This window comes from Euprymna scolopes, chromosome 2, assembly GCF_053919585.1.
Source record: "Euprymna scolopes isolate OS-2025 chromosome 2, ASM5391958v1, whole genome shotgun sequence".
Taxonomy (NCBI): domain Eukaryota; kingdom Metazoa; phylum Mollusca; class Cephalopoda; order Sepiida; family Sepiolidae; genus Euprymna; species Euprymna scolopes.
This window is the reverse complement of record NC_136483.1, coordinates 62,754,594-62,780,216: the sequence shown is the minus strand read 5'-3', so window position 1 is coordinate 62,780,216 and position 25,623 is coordinate 62,754,594. Positions and strand designations below refer to the sequence as shown.

At 32.8% G+C, this 25,623-nt stretch overlaps 1 protein-coding gene across 7 annotated transcripts in view; it reads left to right on the top strand.

Annotated features, from left to right (window-relative positions):
• The window catches only part of LOC145291555 (protein kinase C iota type-like), a 355,461-nt gene that overhangs the window by 63,451 nt on the left and 266,387 nt on the right, over positions 1-25,623 (top strand). The window contains exon 1 of one of the 7 annotated variants that reach the window (XM_080137658.1): positions 5,685-5,814. The exons of the other annotated variants lie outside the window; for them this stretch is intronic. The gene's annotated coding sequence lies outside the window, so the exon portion shown is untranslated. Of the gene's footprint in view, positions 1-5,684; positions 5,815-25,623 lie in introns of those variants that run through there. 7 annotated transcript variants of the gene reach the window in all.

Below are 25,623 nucleotides of genomic sequence, written 5' to 3'. Positions count from 1 at the left end.
AAAATAAACTGCTCATTGACTTTTCGTTTAGTTTTAGGCACAGATAGAGAGTAATGGAAATTGTTGACAGTTGCAAAATTTTTACCGGGAGGAACTATAAATTAAACACCTACCATAAAAGTCACGATAGAGCAGAGGTAGACTTGCAACATCTCTTTTGTGAGAAAGAGAAAGTAGAGAGACGATAAGGTCCTTGCTCACTAGATTTTGAAGCCAGTTTTGTATCCCATCAAAGCAGGACAGAATACTCTTAGCAGCTCTTCCTCAGATGTTGCAACACTAACTACTTCATCTTAATACGTATTTGGCTCTTGTATAGGTAAAGTATTGCGCTGGTAGATACTTTCTGGAGTAATAGAATGATCCAACCATTTTCCTAGTGATTTTGGTGATGGACCTGATGTAGGTTTTCCATTTCAGGTAACAAGTGAAGGTTAGTCTTAGTTTTTTGTAAAAAGAAAAAAGAACATTCAAAACTTTAATTTTGCACGATAGTTACTTGCTGGTGTGCGGAGTCCGAGTCTGGCTCATAAGAACGTTCAGAGTCAGATTTTTAATCTGATTCAAAATATTACTAAACATTGGAAAACTTATAATAAGGAATCACAGTCAGAAGTTTTAGAACCCTAGGAGTTGGAGTCAAATCTTATACCTTCCGATTCTGCAACCCTGGTTACTAGCATAACTTATCTGTCCTTTTGTGTGGATAATCGTTGGAGTAGCAAATTTCTTAAGCCCTCCTGCAGTTTTGACTTCATAAGCATGTTACTTAGCAGCAGTCCTGACAACTCTTGCATGTTGCCCTCACACCTCTTTATCTGCCCTTCCTTCATTCCATTATTGGCATATTACACATGAAAAAATATGAATGGATCATTCATCTCTTCCTCTCATAGTAAGTGTTACAACTTGCCCATCTATCTCTGTATGTGCTCTGTCTGTCTATCTCTCTCTTGTATATGGGTTGAATTCAATGGCTTTTCTTTGGGGTAGGTGCCATAAACACTGCAATAATTAAGTGTTTTTAGTTCTTATGCTTCTGCTACTTTAAGTATCTCCATTTCTTTTTATTAACATTTTTTTTTCTTACTAAATCCTGTTCTACTCCAAGGAAAAAAAAAAAATCTTTCCAACTTTTTTCTGAGGAATATATTTTTATCTTTGATGAGTTTATTGGGATTCTGCTATTTAATGAAATACGCAAGAAGTATTTCATAAAAATTAATAAAATATTAGGAGTGATAATTGAACACATCTTCTGGTTTTGGAATGTCAACTGTGTGTTTCAGAAGATCAGAACAAAATCAGTACTGTCGGTTTCAAATCTAAACAAAGAGGGCCTGTAGTTGGTCCCTTATGTCAGACTCTCTTTAGTCTCTGTTTATTTGTCTCCCTGTAAAATTAAGGTCTTTTTTTTTTGGGGGGGGGGGAGACAGACATAAACAAAGAAGAATCTGATATAAGGGATTAACTAAAGGCCCCCTTTGTTTGGATTTAGTACCAATGTTCTGATTTTCTATAATACATATATAAATAAATATTTATGCTCTTAATTTTAAACTTTTCTTACCTGATCAAACCTGTGGCTCCTGTGGAGGACACTTTGTAATTATTTTTAATTTTATTACATCTGTCATCCAACAGGATTGTTCATAACAAATTTCATATATTTAAAAACCCACAAGTGATTAGTAGCAATAGTAATATAATTTTAACCCTTCTATAGAACAAGTGTTTCATCCAAAATTTGGTTCAATTTTGACCTATAGGTTTTAAATCATAAATGTTCATTTCTAGTAGTAGTTTTATATTTTTGATTTTCCTATAACACATTTGTTATGCTGAGTATTTCATGTGAAATTTGCTGGTATTTTTTCCTCTACTGTGTAACCTGTAAGTGTTTGATTATTTCTTACTCACTAGGAGTTTTTACAAGAGTCATTATCAATGATTACTCCTTAATAAAAACCAAGTGACAAGTTTTCCCAGATTTCCAGTAGTTTACGGTTTTTCCCCCCCCATTCTTATTGCAGTTTTGAGAAAGAGGCAGTAGAAAGGAGAAACGGTCCTCACCTACTAGATTTCACAGAAGAGACTTTGCGAGTTTATCACTGCTCTGTTATTTTCATGGCAAGTGCTTGACTGAACTTCAATCTATAGACCTCCCCTATAAAGCGTTTGCAACAAACACTCCTCTCGCTACACCTGTCAACAATTTCCCTTACTCTTTCTCTGCCTAAACAAACTAACAAACATTCCATGAGCAAAGAGCTATAATTGCCTGTATGTGAAACCTAACACTATGAGTCTGCTTCCCAGTTGACTATAACATAGTAGTTTTCAATCTAATGTAAGCAGGTTTTTGTCGACCTGTTTTCTTAATCAATTTCTGCACAAGTTCCACCATTACCAATCATCAGTCTTATCTTGTCAACCACCTGACGCCCATTAGCTCTTATTCTTGAGTGGCATTCTGGCCTTGATAAGCGGTCATCTCCCCCATCCATAGTAAAAAAAAAAAAAAAAAAAAAAAAACTTATTTGGTGGTCTTGCAAAAAACTTTATCATTAACCTCATGTGATAATGGCTTTTGGCATTTTCTGGAATTTGAGTGACAGTAAGTTTCGGCAGAATTTCGTTAGTCGCCATGTCTTTCCAGTGGCGATCTGGATGGTGCTTTCCTCTTCGATCTTTTTTATCTCTTCATAATTGTCTTTTTTTTTCTTTTTGCAGGGAAGAGAGATTATGTGTCCTGATCAGCAGGAGACTTTGTTGCTATTAGTATATTCAAAGAATGGATGAGTTATTAGATTGATAAATACATAACAGTTGAGGTCCAGTTGACAGGGGAAGGCCAATCAAAAGATAGGAGGAAGTGATAACTAGGCCTATGACAAGAGAATATTCTTATTGTTTTGACTGTCGATTATATATCCGACACAGTTCCACAGTTAATCAATCGAGAACCACATCACGTTATCTAAAAACATAAGATATTAACTGATATATACTCGAGAGTCAAAATAATGAAAAGAATATTCTCTTGTCATAGCCCTAGTGATAACTTGAGAGAAAGCGGAATAAAGACCTGACTGGAGATAGGTTAGTTGAATGAATAAATCATTTTTTTTTTTATTGTTAAAATTATTTTATTTGCAAAGCAAGCAAGAAAGTTTAAGATAATATTGGCATTCCTTTCTCAGTATGGTAAGTGTGTTGAGGTATAAATTTATGCATCAGTTCTTCAAAAATATTTTAGCTATTTTAGTTATTTTGGCACAGGTAGATTTTTTTTTTAGGTGGGGTTATTTCATTCTTCAAACTATTTATTTGCCATATGATTGCAATCTCTATGATATTATATTTATATATATTATATTTCTCCTAGTCTGTCATTCTGTTCATTCCACTTTTTATTGGAAACTACTTGGCCGATCTGGTTGAGATTTGTATGGATCTTATGATAAGGTGTAGCGAACTAAATATTTATGGTATCCGTTTGATGCACGGGGATTAATATGGATTAGTCGTCACAATGCTAGATTTACTAAGAAAGTTTGGCATAAAACACTCAATGGGCCCGTAAAGGGTTAAAAGGTTTACTTTTCTTATATTTTACAAATACAAATTGGCATTCGGTAATCGTACATTTTTATTAAAAAAAAAAAAAATGATCTCGTTGTTTTTAAGCAAGAAGGTTCTTAAGTATTTTTTGAAGGCGGTTTCGTGCAATAACCATTGACATTTCTAATGGAAGAATATTATTTTACTGGAAACTTTATATAAAAAATTGTTAAAATGTGTGATTGAATCAAACAATTTACATGTTTCCTTACTTTGAGTAATTTATAAATAAAATAATGAAATTAAATTTGACACGTTTCTTTCTCTCTAAAATGTCATTTAAATGTTAATAAGGGTTGAATAGTAAAGTGGTTTATTTTAGTAAAGTTTTTCTCTATAGAAAATATTTTAACTGACCTTTTTTCGCCGGAAGAATGCCAAAAAATGCAAATTGAACATGTTTAAAATGTACAACCAATAAAATCTTGAAAATTTACACAAAAAAATTGTCCTTGTTTTGACTGTTGTGTTCAAAATATTTCTGTTTATTTCTTTATTATGCCGCTTTGAACACTTTTTAAAGTTATTTATCAATTCAATGCTTAAAAAATGTCCCCATGATTTATTTTTTTTTCTCATTGTTTCTGAATTCATCCCATTTCCTAAAATGTTCAAATTATGGTTCTTAATCTGATCTGTCAGTTTATTCCAAACATACTCCAGAGCAGGGGTCGGCATCTTCCTCCTGCATGCCAAATTGGTCACTCGAATGAATTTTGTTTGTTCTGCCATTTTACTCGGGGCACGATATAAACGAACAGTGACAGTTGAAAGACTGAATATATTATGCCATAATTCAAATTCTGATTTAAATTTAGATGTGAACGTGTTTTACTTGTGCAAAGTTTTAACCTAAAACGAATTTTTTTTTTTTTTTTTTAGTGTGTTTGGTTTGTCTGAACGTGTGTACAATTGTAATAAAAATTTTATTTTCAAAAAATTAAAATTTTGTTCTAAAAAAACCAAAAAAAAACCACATTATGGTTTTCTAAAAAAAACAAAAAAACAAACAAAAATCTCTTACAAAACAGTGTTTTAAAAAACATGTCTACAATTCTGATTATATAGCATTGTATTTTGCAAAAATATTTAATTGATTCTTTGTTTGTTTGTTTTTTTTATTTTGAGTTGACAATCTTCTAGCAATTTCAAACTAAACCCTTACAGTTTTCTCGGTTTCTCATGTGTTCTAAGATATATATATATATATATATATATATATATATATATATATATATATATGAAATGGGTGTTGAACATAACCACAACTTGCAGTATTTTTTTATTCGTTTATACTTTCTCCTGTTTTTGTAAGATTTATCAGATACTAGCACGGGTGCCTGGCGTTGCCCGGGTATTTGGAGGTGTATGTTGAGCAAAAAAAAAAAAGCAAAAAAAGCGGTCAATTTTTTGAAACTTTGACCCCTATTATGACCCCTTAAAATTTATTGTTTTGGGCTCAACTCAAGTTATCAAGTTAGATCCATGTCCAAGGAACCTATATCTAAAATTTCAAGTGTGTAGACCCAAAATTGTCGGAGGAGTTTGGTAGAGTTCTGAAAGGTCAAATCGTAGAACTTTGACCTCTTAATCGCCAAATTTCTGGCCCAAAACCGATCACATCGAGTTTCCCAAATCTCAATACCCTATATATCAAATTTCGAGTCTGTAGACTAAAAATTGACAGTTATTGCATAGGGAAATTTACACACACAGACACTTTCACTTTTATAGATATATAGATGTTACTTTCATCCTCTTGACCATCTACCACCACATTTATTTTTTCTTCTTTTCGACCTTTCTCTCCACTTCATTCTTCAGTCATCTCTATTAGTGCTTAGATCTCTGTAAAAATTGTCATTGCCCTAATGATGAATTTTTAACCTTAGGCAAGACATGTCTTTCCAAACTTAATGAAACAGTATGGCCTCTTCAGCTATTAACATAAACAATCGGTGCATTATATCAATTAGCATTTTTTTTTTAAATTTAAAAGAGAAATATGGTTTCTTCTACAGGGCTTGCACACAAAACATGGAAGAAGAACTCCAGGAAAATGAATTGATGTGATCGAAACACAGAATGAAAGTAGTTTACCCCAGTGAATTAAAAAAAAGTTCAGTTTGAAATTATAAAAATGTTATTGACTACAACAAAAGACAACTAATTACAAAATTAAATCCATCGGTATGTATTTCGGTTAGTCATTTTAATATTTGTGAATAGTCGAAAAAAATGGATTACTTTGCACGTATTTACATCCAATAATTTTATAAATGGAGATTAAAACATTACCTTAACAAAATTAGTTTTATAACAATGTAGTTCAATTTGAAGACAAAACTCATAATTAAATTTGACATACAAAACCCTATTTAAAAATGGAAAAGAAAGCCAAATGAATTTCTACCTTTATGCAAACATTGAAAAAAAATCAACCATGTATACGTCTTAAAATAAAAATTCTTTTTTTAACAAATAACTACTGTTAGTTATATAAGGTATTCTGATGATACTAGCTTCCTGACAAAAAAAAAAAATGCATCAAACATTGATATTGTCCTTTTCCCCTTCCCTTTTACAAAACTCAATCATGTTCTGTAAAGCCAAAAAAACGATAATTTTCCTCTACAAAACAACCAAAATAAACACCTTGAATATATATTTAAAGATATAAAGAATGTGAAGTAAGAAAACTTTCCCTAGTGACTGGACTTAGCATTAAATAACCTAAAAAGAGTTGATGTGCTGTAAAATAAAACAATTATCTACATCACCAGTTTCTTCTTGAAAATTGTTCACCTGTTATAACATTCAGTAATGATTGAACAGATGAAAGAAAAGATGCATAGGCCACATGTCACCATTATTGATTTTTTATTCGTCGAAATTATTCTTTGTATTGCATAGTCTCTATAAAATTATATCATGTGCTTTGTCGATCATTAAATAAGTGACTCTTTAGGTGAAAAAAATTTTCATAGTTTATATTTATAAGTAGAGATTGGGTGATCTGTTTAAAAAAAAAAAAAAAAAAAAATCTTGATGCATGACTTTGCAAACAAAACAAAACTACCTCTCGTCCTTCATGCCTGGATTAAAGTGTAGTAGTTATTCTGTCCTCGGTTAGTAAAATGAAGAAATCATTCTAGATTGAGGCAATTTTTAATTTTTGTCTCCATCCAAAGAGCCTTTTTTTCCCCCTACATTAAAAAACGACCCTTAATTCTGTACTTGTGAGGAGGCAAGCAAATAAGAACCCCTGCAAAAATTTCTCACTCTGGCTCTGTACCTCAGAAATAGGAAGTCAACTGAAAAAAAAATGAAAGTCCAATTCTGGTATCTGTTTTGAATAACCTGCTTGGTGATAAGAGAAAGATATAAAATAAGACTTTCCTGCAATTCTGCTTTTAAACGTTGATCAATGCAAATAATTATGGCTCTCTTTTCATTGAGGCTTGTGCCAGTGGAATTCTTTTGACCTCAGATTGTTTTTATTGCAGTAGGTCAACAAAGATCCGTTTGTATTTTTGTTATTCGTGCAAAAGATTGATTTCATCAACTATGGAATTTTGTCATTGTTTTAGAGTAAGTACATTTTTCATTCCCTATGATATCGTTTTTAAAACTTAATAACTTAACACTGGGCATTGTTTAAAAAATTCAACCATTAAAAAAAAAATAATAATAAAAATAACATTTTGAAGGTTTCTCATTGTTGTGCAATGGTTACTAACAGAGTTGCAGAGTCAGAAGTTATAATGTTTGACTCCAATTTGTATAATTCAAAAATATCCGATTCTGACTCTTTATTTGAAAGTTTGCCAATATTCAAACTGTTGATTCTTCGGGTGTAGTGGATGATTAGAATATCTGACTTCTAGCATTCTTACAATTCCAACCGTCATCCAAAACCTTTGACTCTGTAACCAGGTTACCAGTACAGATTGTTCAAATTTTGGCTTAGTTATTACACCACTTTTCCTAAAACCTTTGGCCATAGTACGAATCTATCAGCTATGTTGAATAGGACAGACTAGTATCTGAAGTTTTGGCAAAGCAACTTGTATATGAGAAGGAAAACCGCCAAAATACTAAAATATAATAGTACTGGGGATCAACCATTCCTATTAGCCTCTTTTGAAATACAACAATTTCTTTTAGAGGCATTGTAGTGGGTCATGGATCATTTAGTGGGTGTGGGGTTAAAAACTTTTGGAGTTGAACTCTGAAGAAAAGATAGCAGTTTCATACAGAAATTGTGCTGAAATAGCAAAATAAATGAAGACTGCTGACTGAAGCAAACCCAGCTGTTGTTAATTTTGATTAAATGAACAAACTCTGTGCTAGTTTTTAAATTCAGTTTTCTCTTTTGTTTGGGTTTTTCATAAGTCTGAACCATAGGAGTACGAGTGAAACAAGGGAGACAACCATTTTAAAGATATTTCTATGTCTTGCTTTCTGTTAGAAAATCATTCCTACCTTTTTCATAACATTATTCCTCCCGTGATTTACGCTGTAGCCAAAGACTAATAATACAATATTTATTATATGCTAATATCATTGGGAAAGATGAAGCCACGACACCCTCTGTATGATTGAAACGTGTTTGATAAATCATATACAATGAATCGTTTACATTAGGTAGTTTTTACATTAAATTATCAAGGAGTTGATATATCTAAAACACATACATCGTTTACATAAGATATTGTTTCTTCACTAAATAACCTCTAAAATGTGAAAAATCCTAGGTATGACCTTAAGACATCCAGGGGTGACACCCCATTTGAGGACTGTGGGGAATGTAGAGTTGCCCCTTAATCACCATTGCTTCCAGGTCGATTTAGCCTGTGATGTCATCTGGTATTACCAGATCAAGAACAAAAATGCAGTAAACATTGATGTTTTCTTTTCTCTTTCTCTTTACAAAACTCAATCATGTTCTGGAAAGTTAAAAATAATTTTCTTCAACAAAACAATCAAATCAAATACCATAGTAAATGTTTGAAGACATAAAGAACTTGAAGCATAAAAACTTTTACCAAAATTACTGAATTCAGCATTAAATAACCCAAAGAGTTGATATACTTTAAAGTAAAAAAAAAAAAAAAAAAACCCAAACGAAAATGTGATATGTCGTAAAGACGTGTTGATACTTATTATTTTGTGTATGTGTTTTTAATCAAATAGTTTATTGTGTTGCAATAATTAAGAAATTTTCATGAAAATTCCAGTTGATAAAATTTAAAATAGCGATTTTATTTTTATTCCCCCCCCCTCCTTACTTTACTGCAAAAAGAAAATGCCTGTCAAGGTTAACCCTGAAACATTTAAAAAGAACTATGAATAAAATATAAATATTCAGTTCACAATTGCTTCAAAAGGACGTTTTTGTATTTAAAAAAAAAAGAAAATTTATAGTTGATTTTCTTTTATCTCACTTAAGTAAAAGGAAAAAATATAACTCTCCAATTTTTTTTTTGAAAACCATTTTATGACAAATAATAATAAAAAAAAAAAATAAAATAAACATTATCTGCCACAAAGTGGATTCCTTTTGTGATACAATTGATGGCAGTTGCATAAATTGTTGGTAAGTAGGTTATAAGTGATATTGTGGTTTTTTTTTTTTTTGTTTTTTTGTTTTTTTAAGGTTAATTCATTTAATGGGAGTTTTGAATTACCACTTGAGTATTTTTACAAGGAACGATTCAATAGCATTTTAGAGAATGGAACCAGAGAGCTTGTTCTCCTGTTTATAGTAGAGAAAAGAAAACAATGGTTGCTTGTTATAGAGCAAAGGTTAGAAAAACTAACCTTGCAGGACAAGGTCATTAAGTTTGGTTCTCAAGTTGCTCTCTTGGAACTTTATTATACACATCCTCAAATCTTTGATAAGCTCTCTCTCAGTTTGTCATGTTTCAATTTGAAGTAGCGTTTTTGTTGGTCTGTCACACTGAAGTTTGTGATAACATTTTAGGTTGTACCAGATTTTGCGAAAGCACATTTAGTTGTTGGCGCATCTATATCTAAGAGACTTGGTTTGTCCATTGTTTAGTCTTGCAGAACTTTTAAAAAGTTAAACTTGTGGATTGAATGAATGTGTCTTAAAAATGTCTTATAAAGGAGGTCTGGTGTCTGTTTTTTTTTTTCCCCCCCCGAATGTTACTGAATGTTTGTGATTTTAAATTGAGGAGTTAGATATTTTGGAATTCTAGGAGTTTATAACTTCCAACTCCTAAACTTTGATAGTTGGCAATTTTTTGTATGAGTAGGGAATTTTTTTTTTTTTACTCTACCTGAGAGTCTTTATTTTTTTTCTTCTCCAAACTAACTACCTACTTATGTGGGAGCAATTTTTGCAGAAGTCAAAATCTACTTTTTTTTTTTTTTGTTTTTTTTTTTGATCATTTTAAACATGATTGTCCACTAGAAAGCAGCGTTTTACTTACCAGAAATATATTCCATTATTTACTTAATTACAAGTTCACCATATATATTGGGTTATTCGGACTGCTGTCCTCATCTTAATCTGCACAACGTTGGGATCGATTACATTGACCTTTCTAGGGTGTATTTTTCGAACTGGGGGAGATCTGCACAGAAGTTTGAATGAAACTATTCATTTAATCTATGACGGTAGTATGCTCTCATTTAACAAGTACTTTATCCACTATGCCATGGGTCCTCGCAGTGTACTGGATAAAGTACTTGGTAAAATTCAGTTTTAAGTTACACTTTTCTGGAGACTAAGGGTTCAATTCTCAGTGTAAGCAATGCTCAAAATACAATTGTGAATTACTTAAGCCATGGCCGATGAAATCAGAGCATACTACTCTTGTGGATTAAATAAAGGTTCCATTTGAAATTCTGTGCAGATTCCAATTCCAATGTTCAACAGAAAAATTTCGAAGTTTGACAAGATACACCTGAAGAAGGTCGGAGGTTGCATCAACTCAAATATTGTGCAAATAACACTCAAGATGAGAACAGTAGTCCGAATAACCCAAATGATATAAATTATCAATCATCATCTCAAAAATTCAGAAACATAAGTTAATCATAGTTTTGCAGCTGGCACAAATTTTGAAGGGATATATGGTCTGATTATGTAAATTTAGTTATCTGAATATGTTGGGTACTGGGTGTGGTCTTTATCGATTTGAGCTTTCATAACATGATTTCTTCTTATTTAGCTATTGTTGGCTGCTTGTTTTGATCATTAATGGTAAATGGTGATTGAGAACTGAACTGCTGAAATCAAATCAAACTCAAGGAAATTCTGTTGTGCTTTGAATGAGAGCGACTCCTATATTCTTAGTATTGGAACAGATTATCTTTTCATATTATTTGGATTCTTCAAACTGCTGTTCTCATTCTGAGTGTCATTCGCACAATGTTTCGGTTGACGTGATCTCTGACTTTCTTCAGGTGTATCTTATTGTACTTCTTTCTGTCGAACTAGGGAATCTGCATAGAATTTCAAATGGAACCCTTTATTTAATCCACAGGAGTAGTCTGCGCTTGTTTCATCCCTCATCTGGGTAGAATTCCTAAGTAATTCACAATTGTATTTTGACTGAAATGTGAAAATAACATTAAAGATGAGAATAAGTCTGAAAACATCCAAATAATAAGAATAATCAATCCTCATCTAAAAAAAAAAAAAAAAAAAAAAAAAATCAGAAACATAAGATTCATTTGTCATCTTACATACAGTCATAGAAAGAGACTCATATTTGTTGTGATCTCATATTAATTCGTATCTCTCCAGATTTGCTTTGTTTCTCGCCATTATCTAACTTATTTTACAAATCATTTTTTCTGGTGATACAAATCGCTCATCCAGTTTCAATTTACATTCTACTCTGTCAGTTTGATTTAAACTGTAACCCTGCCACACAGCCCTGTCCTTAAACATATTTCAGTACAACTGAACGAAAACTAATTGTTATTCGATGCTAACTAATAAATCAACGCTCAATATATTACACATATTCAGTTTTCAAATGATCAATGAGATTAAAGATTTCTGTTGATACGAGATATTGTCGTTATTTGATTTTTGCAAAATGATTATTGATGAGAACGGATTATATTTTGATTAAATAATTCTTTGTTTTATTTTTATGTTTTTGTAGTAAACAAAAACAGCATAAATAAATAAATATATTTATTTATTTATTTATTTTTGAGGACTTGTTTCTTCTGTGAAAAGCAACCATTTATTAAGTTACCTGACGAGAACTTCTGGTTTTGACTGACCATTTGTCTGAAACATTAGCATGTTCAGTGTCGCGACCATGTAAATTTGTTTATATTAATAAAAATATATCTTTCTCTTTCATTGAGCACTCTTAATAGCCTCTTTAAATTCATTAGTTATCACTAGGGATGTACCGATTAATCATCTGATTAATACATTTTCTAATGCTGATTTATTAGCAAATTTTGTCGTCATAAAATGATACTAATATTAAATTGTAAATGAAGACAAGTAAACTCCCCTTTTTGCTTGCCAATGAAAATTTATCAAAAATATATGCATCATCTACACCATAATTTGGCCTTTTGGCCAAGATCAAAATGTAGTATCTGTTCTTCAGATGCTGCAAGCTATGACTAGCAAAGACCAGATGTGGGGGCAACCCCACATGCCTGACCTTTAACCAGCTCCCATTTCCCACCTCTCGGGAGCTGGTCCCCTTTTTCCCTTCCCCCTCCCTTCACTCCTCACATTAAAAATCGGCCTTGTGCCTAATTTGCTCGGTGGGGGAGCAAATAAATACCATCTGTTCTTCAGATGCTGCACTTCCATTTCTTGTTCTCTTTCGGTGGAAGATCAGTCCTTCACGACTGAGACAATTTTTTATTTTTGTACCTTTTCTCCACGTTAAAAAACGACCCTGGTGTCTAACTCTGTCCTGTGGGGAGGCATAGTAAATAGGTACACCATATCAAATAACAGGTATGACATGCTGTTAGCATGTAGACTTTTACAACTGCACTGAATTTGAGGCAAATAGATGTAAACATATGGAAATTTTCCCTCCTTTCTTTTTCTATCGAATTAACATTACTCTGTACTTTAAATCATTGTCAAAGAAAATTCATCTTTCGGTTTTCATGTTGAGGAATTGTACAGTAAATTGTGACCATATGCAAACTGAAAATAAAGCATTCTTCATCAGTCATACTCTTGTTCCTCATTTTTTGGGACTCTTGCTACCATTACATATATGTTTTTCTTATTTTTCTGGTTTAGATAATGTATATTTTATTGAAATAAATTACTAATTCGATATCCGACATAATTAATTTAAATATGTAAATAATTAAATAGATATTGACAACAACTATTATGGCGACCTGTTTCTGCTGGAAGTATTTTGATGTCAATCTCAAGAATAAGAATACAGCTGTCAGCAAGTGATGTCAAACCATCATATCAAAGGGAGGCAAATCAGCAAAAACTTTTACAATGACTAATATGTTAAACCATCTTAGAAAGGTTTATTCAAAAGAAGCAAAAGTTGCAGATGAGAAAAGGAAGCACAATGAATATTAAGGGACAGACATTCCAGGAACAAGTGGTAGCAACTATGAGCCTCTCCAACAAAACACCAAACTATTTTATAATCAGCTCTGAATTTTTTAGATGAAGTATGAATGCTTACATTGTTTTGATTGTTTGGACAATTATTCTCATCTTGAGTGTTATTGGCACAGCGTTTCAGTTGTCGAAACCTGTGACCTTCGTCAGGTGTAAAATCCACTTTTTTTTTTTTTCAACTAAGGGAAAGGGGGTTAGCTCTATATGGTAAGAAATTGGACTATGGGTTTGAGGGTGTGGAGGACGTTCAAGTACTACTGGAATGTGTGAACTCAATCCACCCATTTATTCAGTTCACCATGGAAAAGAAACCTCACAACAAACCATCTGTCCTGAATGTATTGATAACCTGCACTGATCACTTTTGTAACATCGGTATACTGAAAGTCAACCTTTACAGGACACTACCTTGGCTTTAACTTGCACAATGCATGTGCTGTAAAGAAAGGTATAGTCCAATGCTTACAACATCGAACAAGGATAGTATGTAATAACAACACTATATATCAAGAAGAGATAGCCAATTTAAGAATGGTCCTGGATATGACCTTAAACTATATCCAATGGTGAGGCCCCAGCTTGCAAGCTTTGGTGAGTGTGGAACCACTCTTAAATTGCAATTGCTCCAAGGTCCACTCTGACCAGGAATGGTAGTACTTGTTAGGGTCCCAACTAGGAGTTAAATAGAAACCTACTTGAAAAACAAAATATATTCTATTAAAAAATTTTTCTTCAAAATAACTGGATTCGGCATTAAATAACCTGAAAAGGGTTGATATGCCATAAAACAAAAACAACCAACCAACCAATTTAAAAACAACCCTCCACTAAAATAACTACCCAGAGAGCATGACATCAGCTCCAGAACATCCAGATTGGACACCAAAGGAAACCACCTAAAAGCCCACCACAATCTGCTCACCATACTTGAAAGGCTTATCCGAAAAAATTGAAAAAATATGCAGTCAGTATGATATCAGAACAGTATTTAGGAGTAACTTAACACCCCAAAAACACCTTGTGGGAGTAAAACCCTCAACCGAAAAACTTATGACAAAAAACTGCGTTTTATAAGATTCATGTAAATGTAGGAAACTTTATAATGGTGAAACATGCCGCCCCCTCAGAGTAAGACTAGAAAAATACCGAAAAGCTGTCATACGGGAAGAAATAAAAAAAAAATCAGCTCTAGCAAACTATATATGAAGAGAAAAAGGGACCCATTCTCAAGCTCAAAGTGGGATGATTTTAAAATACTAAATATAGAAGAAAGATGGAGGATTAGGAAACTCAAGGAAGCGGCACATATGGTGGATAGCAACAACATCCTAAGCCGTCCAAATATTGAATTTAATCACATTTGGAATCCATTAATTACAAATTTATATGGGGAAAATAACAAAAAATATGCCCAAACCAAAGAAAAAAATCCCTCCCCTCCCCCAAAAATAATTTTTTGCTTAGCTCCACCTTCCTGCGCTGTTTTTTCTAGAAAAAAAAATAAATGCACACATACACACACATAGTTTTGTAAAACATTTTTTTTTTTTTTTTCAGTAATATTGACAATTAGCATAAGGATTCAGCTAAAAATTGAATCATAAGGTCTTAAGGGGTGCTCTAGTAACCCTTGAGGATTGACCTTTTTTATAATTTGCAGACACACTCTCAAACTCACAGTCCCCTTTTCCTTAGTTGAAAAAAAACATGGATTTTACACCTGACGAAAGCCGTAGGTTTCAATGACTGAAATGTGTGAATAACACTCAAGATGAAAATAATTGTCTGAACAATACAAACATACTATATAATCAATATTGAGCAAGAAGAAAACTTGGGATATTGATGACCATGGGTCACAAGAGATTCATTATCTGATAGAAAAATGATTACTGTTGATATTCTATAACATCTGACATTAGATTTAAAAGGCTTATTATAAAACTTTGTCCAAATTACAGTATTCCATCCAAAATCTACTTCACTGGAAAAATATTTCTCAATATATTTACAAAAATAAAATAAAAAATTCAATTATCTTTTGATGAAATTAGCAGCATTTCTTTAACTACAGACATTTGGATAGCTGCTACAAGTTTAGTTTAACAGATCATTGGCTTTCAAATGACTTTGAACAGTGCAGTGCTGTGATTAGGCTTGTTCCATATACAGGTGCAAGAATAAGTGAAAAATTGCACAATCTTCTGGATGAGTATGAAATCTTCAAAGTTTTCTTAGTCTTGTAGAATTCAGGAACAAATATGGTTGCTGATATCAGGGAATGTGGCTTAGAATCACTATCATGCTTCATACATACATTGCAACTCTCAAATGATTCATTATTTTCTTAATAGGCTGTTAAGACAATCATTACAACTAACAGAAATATAGTATCTCACTTTAATCGCCCTCCATTAGCAATTAGCAAATTAACTGAAATACAGGATCAGCCAGATTTGGAAATATGTGTCACATATTTCCAAATCTGGCTGATCCTATATGTACAGCGGAATTCAACATATATGCTAAAAAGAAATTTAAAACAAGGAAAAGCTATTGTAATGCATGCCATTGATAATAGGATTCGTACCTTAACTTATTAATGGGGGCTTGTTCAAAAAATTACCCAGTTACCGAGTCCATTTGAAAAAAATCACCAAAAAACCAAGTCACAGAACTTCAACCATATTGATGATAATACCTACAATTTTAGCTTTGAGGTTATTTCTTTCAAAAGCTGTCCAATCTAATTCTGATATTTCTGACTTTAGTGGAATCTTTACCACTGTTAAACAATTCAAGGATCGAGGTCAATTGAACTGTTTTAGTCGATAGGATGACATAATTTGATTTTGGAACAATTCATTTTTAAATAGGTAAAGTCTGAATTGTTTACCGTAGCAATATCGCATTAATATCACCATCATTGCTGATCCGACCATCTCACTTTTTTTTTATGTTTAATAGCATATTATTCTTAATGTTTTCTGTAAATATAAACTTGTAACTGATTTGGTGCCAAATTGTGTATCATTATGCTGCACCTCTCTCTCATATATATATATATATATATATATATATATATATATATACACACACATATGGCATAATCATGTTGACACATCGAAGTTAAGCAACGTTGAGCCTGGCTATTACCAGATAGGTAACCATTTGGGAATTCTAGGTGCTGTATATATGCTGTCTGCTTATCTTGGCATTATTTCCAGTCGTCCTGAACACTGTTATTTAACGATGCCAGTTCAAGAGGTATGAGTGGAGATTGCACAACTCTTGCCACAAAAATTTCATGCGTAGGCACCTTTACAGTGTATGTCAAATGTTGTCAACATTAGTGCCAAAATCTTAATATAATTTTCTCTCTTTTTATATCCACAAATTAACTGTGGAATTCTCACAGTTTATTAAAGAAAATAGATTTTAATAAATGTGCGATTTGAAAACAAATTTATAATGAACCAGCCTGGGTGCCCGGCATTGCCCCGGTGTATGTAAGGGTGTTCGTTGAGTAAAAAAAAAAAAAAAAAAATTACGAGTAGTAAGAAGGCTCGAACCTATAACGCACAGGAGGAAAAGATGATGTGCCCACCGTGATTGTGATAGTGCTATTTTTTTTGGGGTGGGGGTGGGGGGGTCATCATGTATCAAGGCCCAGAAGCCACTCGGGGATAAGGGTTATTGCATATACAGTAATCAATGGAATAGTATCGTAGTAATCGTTAGTATTGGAGATTTGATAAAGTGTCTTACTTAAGGGGGCGGTTCATCAGGAACTTGTTTATGTTGGACTTGAAGACATCCAAGTTGTAGTCAGGTGGGAAACAGGCAAACGGAAGAGAGTTCCACAGGTGTGCACTTTTAAGAAAGAAGTTTTGTTCATGGAATCTACGTTTTGATTTAGGCACAGATAAAGAGTGGGGAAAATTACTAACAGTAGTTTCAGCTAGATGGGTGTTTTTCGTGAAAGATTGGCGAGGGGGAACCAGAGATTAGAGCTCGGACAAGCACTTGCCATGGAAATAATGATAAAACAAAGACAGGCTTGCAACGTCGCTTCTGTGGGAGAGAGGTTGTAGGGAAGAGAAAAGGGCATCCCCTACTATGCCACAAAGTTTATTTTGTACTCTTGGTGTGGTTTCAAGTGAAGGCCACATCATTTCACCTCACATTTTCGAAGTCGGCTATGAAGTCAAAATCAAAGTATACTTGGATGTGCTTAAGAGTGTAGTGATCCCCTACTGCAATCTAGTGGCTGCTGGCAAACCCTGGGTGTGTCAGCAGGACTCTGTACTGGCTCACAAGTCCAAAGAGACCCAGGCTTCGCTGCAGAAGGAGTGCTACGACTCTGTACCCTTCTCTCACTGGCCCTCCTCCCTCGACCTCAACCCACTGGACTAATTCGTTTGGTCATACGTCTAGAACATCACCAACATGACCTCCCACAACCCCAAAGCCAGCCTGATCGCGCCATCTGCAGAGTATTTACCAGTGTTTTTGGAAAAGGCATGCTCTCAGCTCCAGACCCGTATCAAGGCAATAATTGAGGTTGAAGGCGGTTACATTGAATAGATGTCAGCTCTACTACATAATCAAGTTACCTGAATTGATTTTTTTCAATAAAAGTTTTTAAATAAAGCTGTAGTGTTGTTTTCTTTAGGGTGACAAATTTATCGTTCCACCCTGTAAATCAGCCAGTAGTTGACGCAATAAGTCTTATCCCTGAGTAGCTTCTGGGCCTAATTAAGTGGTGACCCCCAGTAGCTGCCTTATCACTGCATGATTTGGAACTTTACGCATTAGGAAAAAGTAAATCTAAAAATCTTAAAAACAACAACAACAAAAAAAAAATTATGTGACAAAGTAAAAGGAAAGTTGCCCACACTACATCAAAGAGTGGTCTAGGAAAAATTGTGGAGATTTGAATGTTGAAATGCAACCGTGATAGTTGGAGAAATGTCAACAATGTATCAAGATAGCACATGACTAATAATGGGACGATTCCAATATTTTTACCGATTCTGATACAATTACTGATTTCTTACTAAATTCCTGATTCTGATACAATTACCAATTCTGATTCTTTATAGATCTCTAAATATTTAACAATAATTTTTTTTCCTGTTTACTTTAAACACACTCGTTAAATATGCAAATATTTTCTTAAGCGTAAAAAACACTTGCTTAGAGAATGATTTATATATTTTAGTTTTAGTGGTATTTTAAAATCGGTAAATATTTTGTTACTATTTCTTTTTTTCATTTTCTTTCTTTGAAGATTTTAATGCATGGTATGGGGCAGCCAAACCAGTTGCCAACATTGCCCTGCTTTTTATTGAAACCAACCGAGAGCTCTTTTTAGTATCCGCGCTGTTCACTTGAGTGCAATTGTCTGAATCTCTTTTGCACTTGGTTTTTTGTATTAAACAAAGTCAAATAAGAAAAAAAAAAGACAAAAGAATCGTTTTTTGGCATTAGAAAATACACAATTTTTTCCGATTCCGATACTGTTAAAAATTCCAATTTTCCGATTAATTGTCCCAACACTACGCATGACTCTATTTAAAGTGATTACAGTGTTCTTTTGGAAGTTTCTTTTTATGGAGATTGTCTTTCCTTTTTTCCATTAAAAATTCAAATAACCTGTTGAATAAATACTGTTGATCCACTTACCATATGGAAATAAGCGTCTGCGTGTGTTATGTATTTTCTGTTGGGTGCAAAATCACACAGATCAAACAGTGAAAACATAAAAGCCATTGTACATCGATTGTGAACTTAACACCATTTTTCTTTATAACCTTTTTTTTTTCTCTCAGTTCATTTCTTCAAAAATATCCTTTTCTTAATTTAGTTATTTTTAGTTTTTATTTTCCTTTTATTTACCCAACTTAACTATGTAGACATATATTTACGTATGAATAAATATTTAAAGATATTAAGAACTAAAAGCATAAAATTGTTTTACCGAAATGACTGGATTCGGCAATAAGTAAACTGAAAAGGCTTGATACGCCATCATATTATGCTGGATCCTTCGTTAGCATCAAGATTAAAATCCATCAAATCTTGATCAGTATAAGTTGGTCTATCACTGCAGTTACTGAGGATGTCTTTCATTGCCTGTTTATAATTTCCATAAAAATAGTTGCTTATTGTTCTTGCCCGTCCTTTGAACCTTTGTTCTTGCTTGGAAGATGCACTCCATGTGGGAGATGTTCTCTGGCTTTTTGGATAGCTTCACAAAGTATGCCATAAAAGAAAAAGCATAATTAAATATGTTAAGCTTCTTAATTTTACATTAAGCATCTAAAAACTGGTTCTGATGAGATTTTCTTTAATTCAAAGGATTTTCTTTTCTTGGCTTCAAAAGATATTTTCGAATAGAATTTTACATGTGTCTACGTAGGCTATACAAATGTGGTGGTACAGCTTGTGTAGTCTGTAGCCAATGGTAGAAGCAAAAGGCACGACATATTGCTTTTGTTGAGGCCACTTGTCCTTGTTAAAAAGTACAACACGTGCTGGCAAACATTGGAGTTGATGGAACAATTATACAGGTGATTTTATTTATCTATATAAATAAAACAGATGTATGTGTGTGTATGTGTCTGTGTAAATATTTAACCGATAAACTCAAACTATTGGTCACGTAACACTGAAATTAACAGGAAATAGTAATCATATATCAAGGATGGTTTATGATGAGTAAAATCTTTGTTTGGATGGATGAATAATGCATACATACATATATCGGCAAGTTGAAATGTAAATTGTTCATGCTCAAATTCAATTCATTTCTTCAAGTTATTTAATATGAAATCTATCTTGCCTATCCCTGAATAGCTATATCTGTAGGACACGTGGTTGGAACACTAAATATTTTGGTCTTGATTCTAGCTGATGGCGCGCAAGCCATTTCTTTTTTCTTTTTGAAATCGGTACTATGGATTAGATCTATAATATAAAGCTTATATGGTTGACTATTTTAAAAAACTGATTACATATAATGATAGAAGATGTATCTAGACACAGGAATGCGTATGTTTGATCTGGCAGAACAGTGGTTCATTAAAATTGTGGGGTCTGCGTTCGCGCCTGGTTCACAAAGTATGAAAATAAAAAAGTTAAAAATTAAAAAAAACGTTTACAAATGTTTTTGATATAGATGTACATAAGAATACTTTGATAAGTATGTTTTAACTTAAATAGGGATAGTATAATAAAATTGTGGAGTCTGTGTTCGCGCCTGACCTCCATAGAATGGAAATAGGTACAAACTTGAATAAAGATTTTTCATATCTATCTGCGTAAGTATACTTTGATAATTATGTTTCAGTTTGAAGAAATATGGTATAATAAAATTATGGGGTGTTCGTTCGCACCTGACCTCCATAGAATGGAAATATGTCACAAAGTTTAACAAGGTTTTTTTAATATAGATCCACAGAATATTGTGATAAGTGTTTCGGTGTGAACAGGTATGGTATAATAAATTATGGGGTTTATCTATTTTATTTTTACTTTCATCATATTTTGCTTTGGTTTTGATACCCCCAAATTCGAAGCTATCTCTTTACAACCCTTCCTTTTCATAACCTATCATACTTTAATAAATCAGAGTCCATTTTCTGTAGGCTGCTTTTGAACCCAGTCAACGACGGGTACTTTAGCTAGTAATATATAAGTTTTATAAAGTTACCCAAACACACACAGACATATATTATATAGTTCAAGTAGACATTTCCATTTCCTATGAAATTTCAAAGAATTCAAATCCGGGCAGAATTTATGGGATGACCTATTATATCTGATTCCATAGAATATATACAAATAACTTTTATATTGAGGCAATTTATATTTTTGTTCCTATCCATTTCCTTTTTGGGAGCTGGATTTTCCCCACATTAAAAACCGACCTTGTGTCTAACTCTGCCCTCGTGGGGAGGAACTAAATAGGAACTTTTATATCAGAATGTTCTCATTTCTCTTCTTGCTGATGACACAAATATTCTGAAGATAAGATTTTCATTTAAGTTTTTTCCTTTTTTTTTTTTCTTTTTTTTTTTTGTTCAATGCTAATATCGTGCCAAAATCTTCCTTATCTTTTTAGCATAGCAGTTATTTCCATAAATATCATTTGCATTTTATCAAATATATTCTTCTTAGTCATCTTAAGTTGATAAGTATACTTATGTAGGTTATATGCAAATACATCTACAGAATTTGCTATCTTTGGTTGGGAGTCTTGGATGTAACATCCAGGCCAGTTATGGAGTAATTATGGGTTCCTACTAATTTTTACACAAGCAGAAAGGCCCTTTTTTCAGACAGAACAAGAGCAACTCTTCTTTTACCACTTCACTAGGTGTATCAGAGTTTGGGGGGAATTTTTGATACCCCTAACACGAAACTGCGAATTAAATATAAAAAATTTGTAATTTCTCTTTTAAAAGTGGGTTGTTTATTTTCTTTTTGGAATATACTTCCAAAATAAACTATTAAAGGAGTTTAAAAAAATAATAGAAATATTTTTTTTTATTAAAAAAAAAACAAAAAAACAGGGTTTACAAAGTGCTGGCGCGCCTTCATGCAGCCATTTTTTTACGTAATGAAATTAATTGAATTTTACAAGTTAATTTTTTTCAATTTTTAAACTTTAAGAATCTATCAAAATTTTTCTATTGATTAAATTTTTACGATATTTTCAGGGTCAATGTGAAATTTTATGCTCTTTCCAATTAACCGAATATAATATTTTAGACAAACGTTCTTTTTTAAATTCACCCCCCTCCCATTTTGAAATGTCTATTAAAATTTTAATAATTAATTTACTCACCAAAGTTTTATATATCACAAACTGAAGATAAAAGATCCATCTATATATCTATAAAAGTGAACGTGTCTGTCTACATTTCCCTACACAATAACTCTGTCAATTTTTAGTCTACAGACTCGAAATTTGATATACAGGGTATTGAGATTTGTGAAAATCTACATGATCGGTTTTCGGCCAGAAATTTGGCTGTTAAGGGGTCAAAGTTCAACGATTTGACCTTTGAGAACTCTGCCAAACTCCTCCGACAATTTTGAGTCTAAGCACTTGAAATTTTAGATGTTGGTTCCTTGGACATGATCTAACTTAATAACTTGAATTGAGCCCAAAACAATAAATTTTAAGGAGTCATAATAGGGCTCAAATTTTAAAAAATTGACCGTTTTTCTTTTTTTTTTTTTTTTTTTTTTTTGTTCAGCATACACCTCTAAACACCCAGGCAACGCAGGGCACTCATGCTAGTAAATAATATATTGTAAATTAAAACAAAAAGAAAGAAGTGATTTTTGGAAATTTACCTGTAAAATCCAAAATTTCAAACTTTTTTTTTTTTTTTTTAAATCACATTGATTTTTTTTTTCTTTTTTTAATTGGAAGCCTATGTTCTGCTTATATTGTCCAGTAAGTAATGGGCGCTGACGACAATGTTTTCTATTTCATTTAATGTTTTCTTTTTTTAGATATTTAAAAAAAAAAAAAAATTTCACTTGATAAAGAATGAAAATATAATAAATCAAAATTTATGTATTTCTTTGAGAAAAGAAAAATTCCTCGACTATTTTTATTTATTTATTTTTTTTTTAAGGCAAAAACTTATAAGTAAAATTTGACTATTTTTAAACTATGGGAACATTTCTTCAGGCACAAGGCTAAATGGCTAACGCAAACATGTGGTTTTTACTACCTTCTGTCCATCCATAGTTCCAAACAAGGACAAACCGCTACTTCCATTTTTTTGATAAAGACATAAAAATGCTTGCGTAATCGCGCTTTTTTCAAATAGTCGTTTAAAAAATTTTTTTATTTAAAAAATAAATGGAATTTAAAATATAAATATGGATAAATTCTGAACAATGAAGAATGGAACTAAACCGTCAATAGTATTTTTTATAAGTGATTTTTTTTTTTGGAATTTATATTGATTTTTTATAACCGAAGTAAGTAAAATTTCGTTGATTTTCTTCAAATCTTTTTTAAAGAAAACCGATTTAAAAAAAAACATATTGCATAATTTGCTATTAAACCTGTTATTTTTTAAAAATTTGGTTTTCCCTTTAATTGAAAAGAAATTAGGGTTTTAATTACATTTTTCAAGTAATAAGCTTATAAATATAGGAGGTCAAATTATTCAATTTTTTTTTCACGCATTCTTAAGAAGATCGGTTTCTAACACTGCTATCACTTCACTAGCAGTTCAGCCCGGCTTTGTTCGGACCCTATGTACTGTTCATGACTTTGTGCATATGTATATATTAGAAAGTGTATATATGTACGGTAATGCCTTTCTATATAATAGGCTTCCTTAAATACCATAGAGAAAAGTTGGTAGAGACCGCAGACGTCAATTTTTTAAAACTTTGACCACAATTTTGATCCCTAAACACTTGTTTTAGGCTCAAATCAAATTAAAAGTTTGACTCTTGTCTAAGTAATCTACATCTAAAATTTTAAGTGTTTAGACCCAAAATAGGCAGAGGAGTTTGGTAGAGAATGCAAAGGTCAACTCTTTCAACTTTGACCTCTTGGCAGCCAAATTTTCGCCCCAAAACTGATTCAAAAGCTTGGTGCATGTCTGAATTTTATTTGTCAAATTTCAAATGTTTAGACTAAAAATTGGCTGAGTAATTTGCTAGAGATCGCAAAAGTCAAATTTTTTAACTTTGACCCCAATTTTGACCCTTAACATTTATTGTTTTGGGCTTAGTTCAAACTTTTTAATTTGACTAAACTACATTTAAAATTTGAAGTGTTTAGACCCAAAATTGGTAGAGGAGTTTGATAGAGTTTTTAAAGGTCAAATCGTGGAACTTTGACCTCTTGACAGCCACATTTCAGGTCGAAAACCAATTAAAAAGGTTTTCCCAAATCTCTGTACCTCTTAGCCTCGAGTCTGTAGATCGAAAATTGACAGTAGCTTGGTAAGGAAATGTACACACACACACACATACACAATTTCACTTTTATACATATATAGATTGCTTGCTGTAATAGTATTAAACTAGCTAACCCAACAAAGCGTTGTCTGGGCATATATGTAATTTTTTTTTTTTTTTTTTTTTTTTTTAAGATTATGAGCCAAATATTTCCAACTCTTTGCAAACTGACGTTTGAACCTGCTTTTAACTTTTAAAACCATAAACTATAACAGGCTAAGGGCATGAGTTCGAGTGCCATAATATATACTTTCATCTGAATTATGAAAATCCCGCATAGCTTCATAAGTAACTTGATTCAGTTCTATGTAAATATTAATTTCTGATTAGAGTAAAAGAACACCAGCTTGCAAAACCAATGTTGACTTTAAGTCCTGCGACTAGCAGTAATTAGCACTTTCTGCATTGATGAGTGCGTAAGTATGAAACACTCATGTCTTAGGTATAAAAAAAATTATTTATTATATATATATTATAAATAAATTTTTCTGTTGGTCATAATTTTTACAAAATAATAAATGCATTGCAAAATTTGCCTTGTTAAAATATCAGATGTTAACTACTTTTAGAAATGGAGAATATTAGATCTATAATATACGAGGGGCTTGCAATAAGTAATCCCCCTGACCCACTTCCTCTAGCAGTAGAGCAACAAAACTTAGCACAGTTATTAGTCTTTCTCTACATAGGAACCACCCAGAGTTATCCATTTCTCCCATCGTTTGATGCAGCTCTGGAGACTGTTGTTGTAGAACACTCCAGGTTGGTCCTCCAACCACGACGTGACTTCAGAAATCAAGGCTGCATCATCTGGAAAACGCTATCCTTTCAAAAACAACTTCATGGCTGAGAAGAGATGAAAGTCAGAGGATGCAAGGTCAGGAGAGTAGGGAGGATGGGGAAGGATTTCATAACCACACGCTCGTGCTTCTGATCTGGCGACATGCAAGTTGTGGACCGGAGCGTTGTCCTGCAGGAGGAGGGTACCTTTGCTGATCTTGCCCCACCTCTTGATTTTGATAGCTTCCCTTAATTTCCTCAAAAGTGAAGCATAATAGGCTCCTTTAATTGTGGTACCCTTTTCCAGGAAATCTGTCATCACTACTCCGTCCTGGTCCCAGAAGACTGTGAGCATGACCTTGCCAGCGGAGGGCTGCACCCTTGCCTTCTTTGGCGGTGGTGAGTCCAAGTGCTTCCACTGCATTGACTGGGCTTTGGTCTCTGAATCATAATGATGGACCCAGGTTTCATCCTGTGAAATCAGTCTTTTGAAAAACTTTGACTCCTCTTCTTGGCACATCTCCAAATTCATCCTCAAGCACTCGACGCGTTCTCGCTTCTGGAATGGTGTGAGTAACCTGGGAATCCATCTGGCA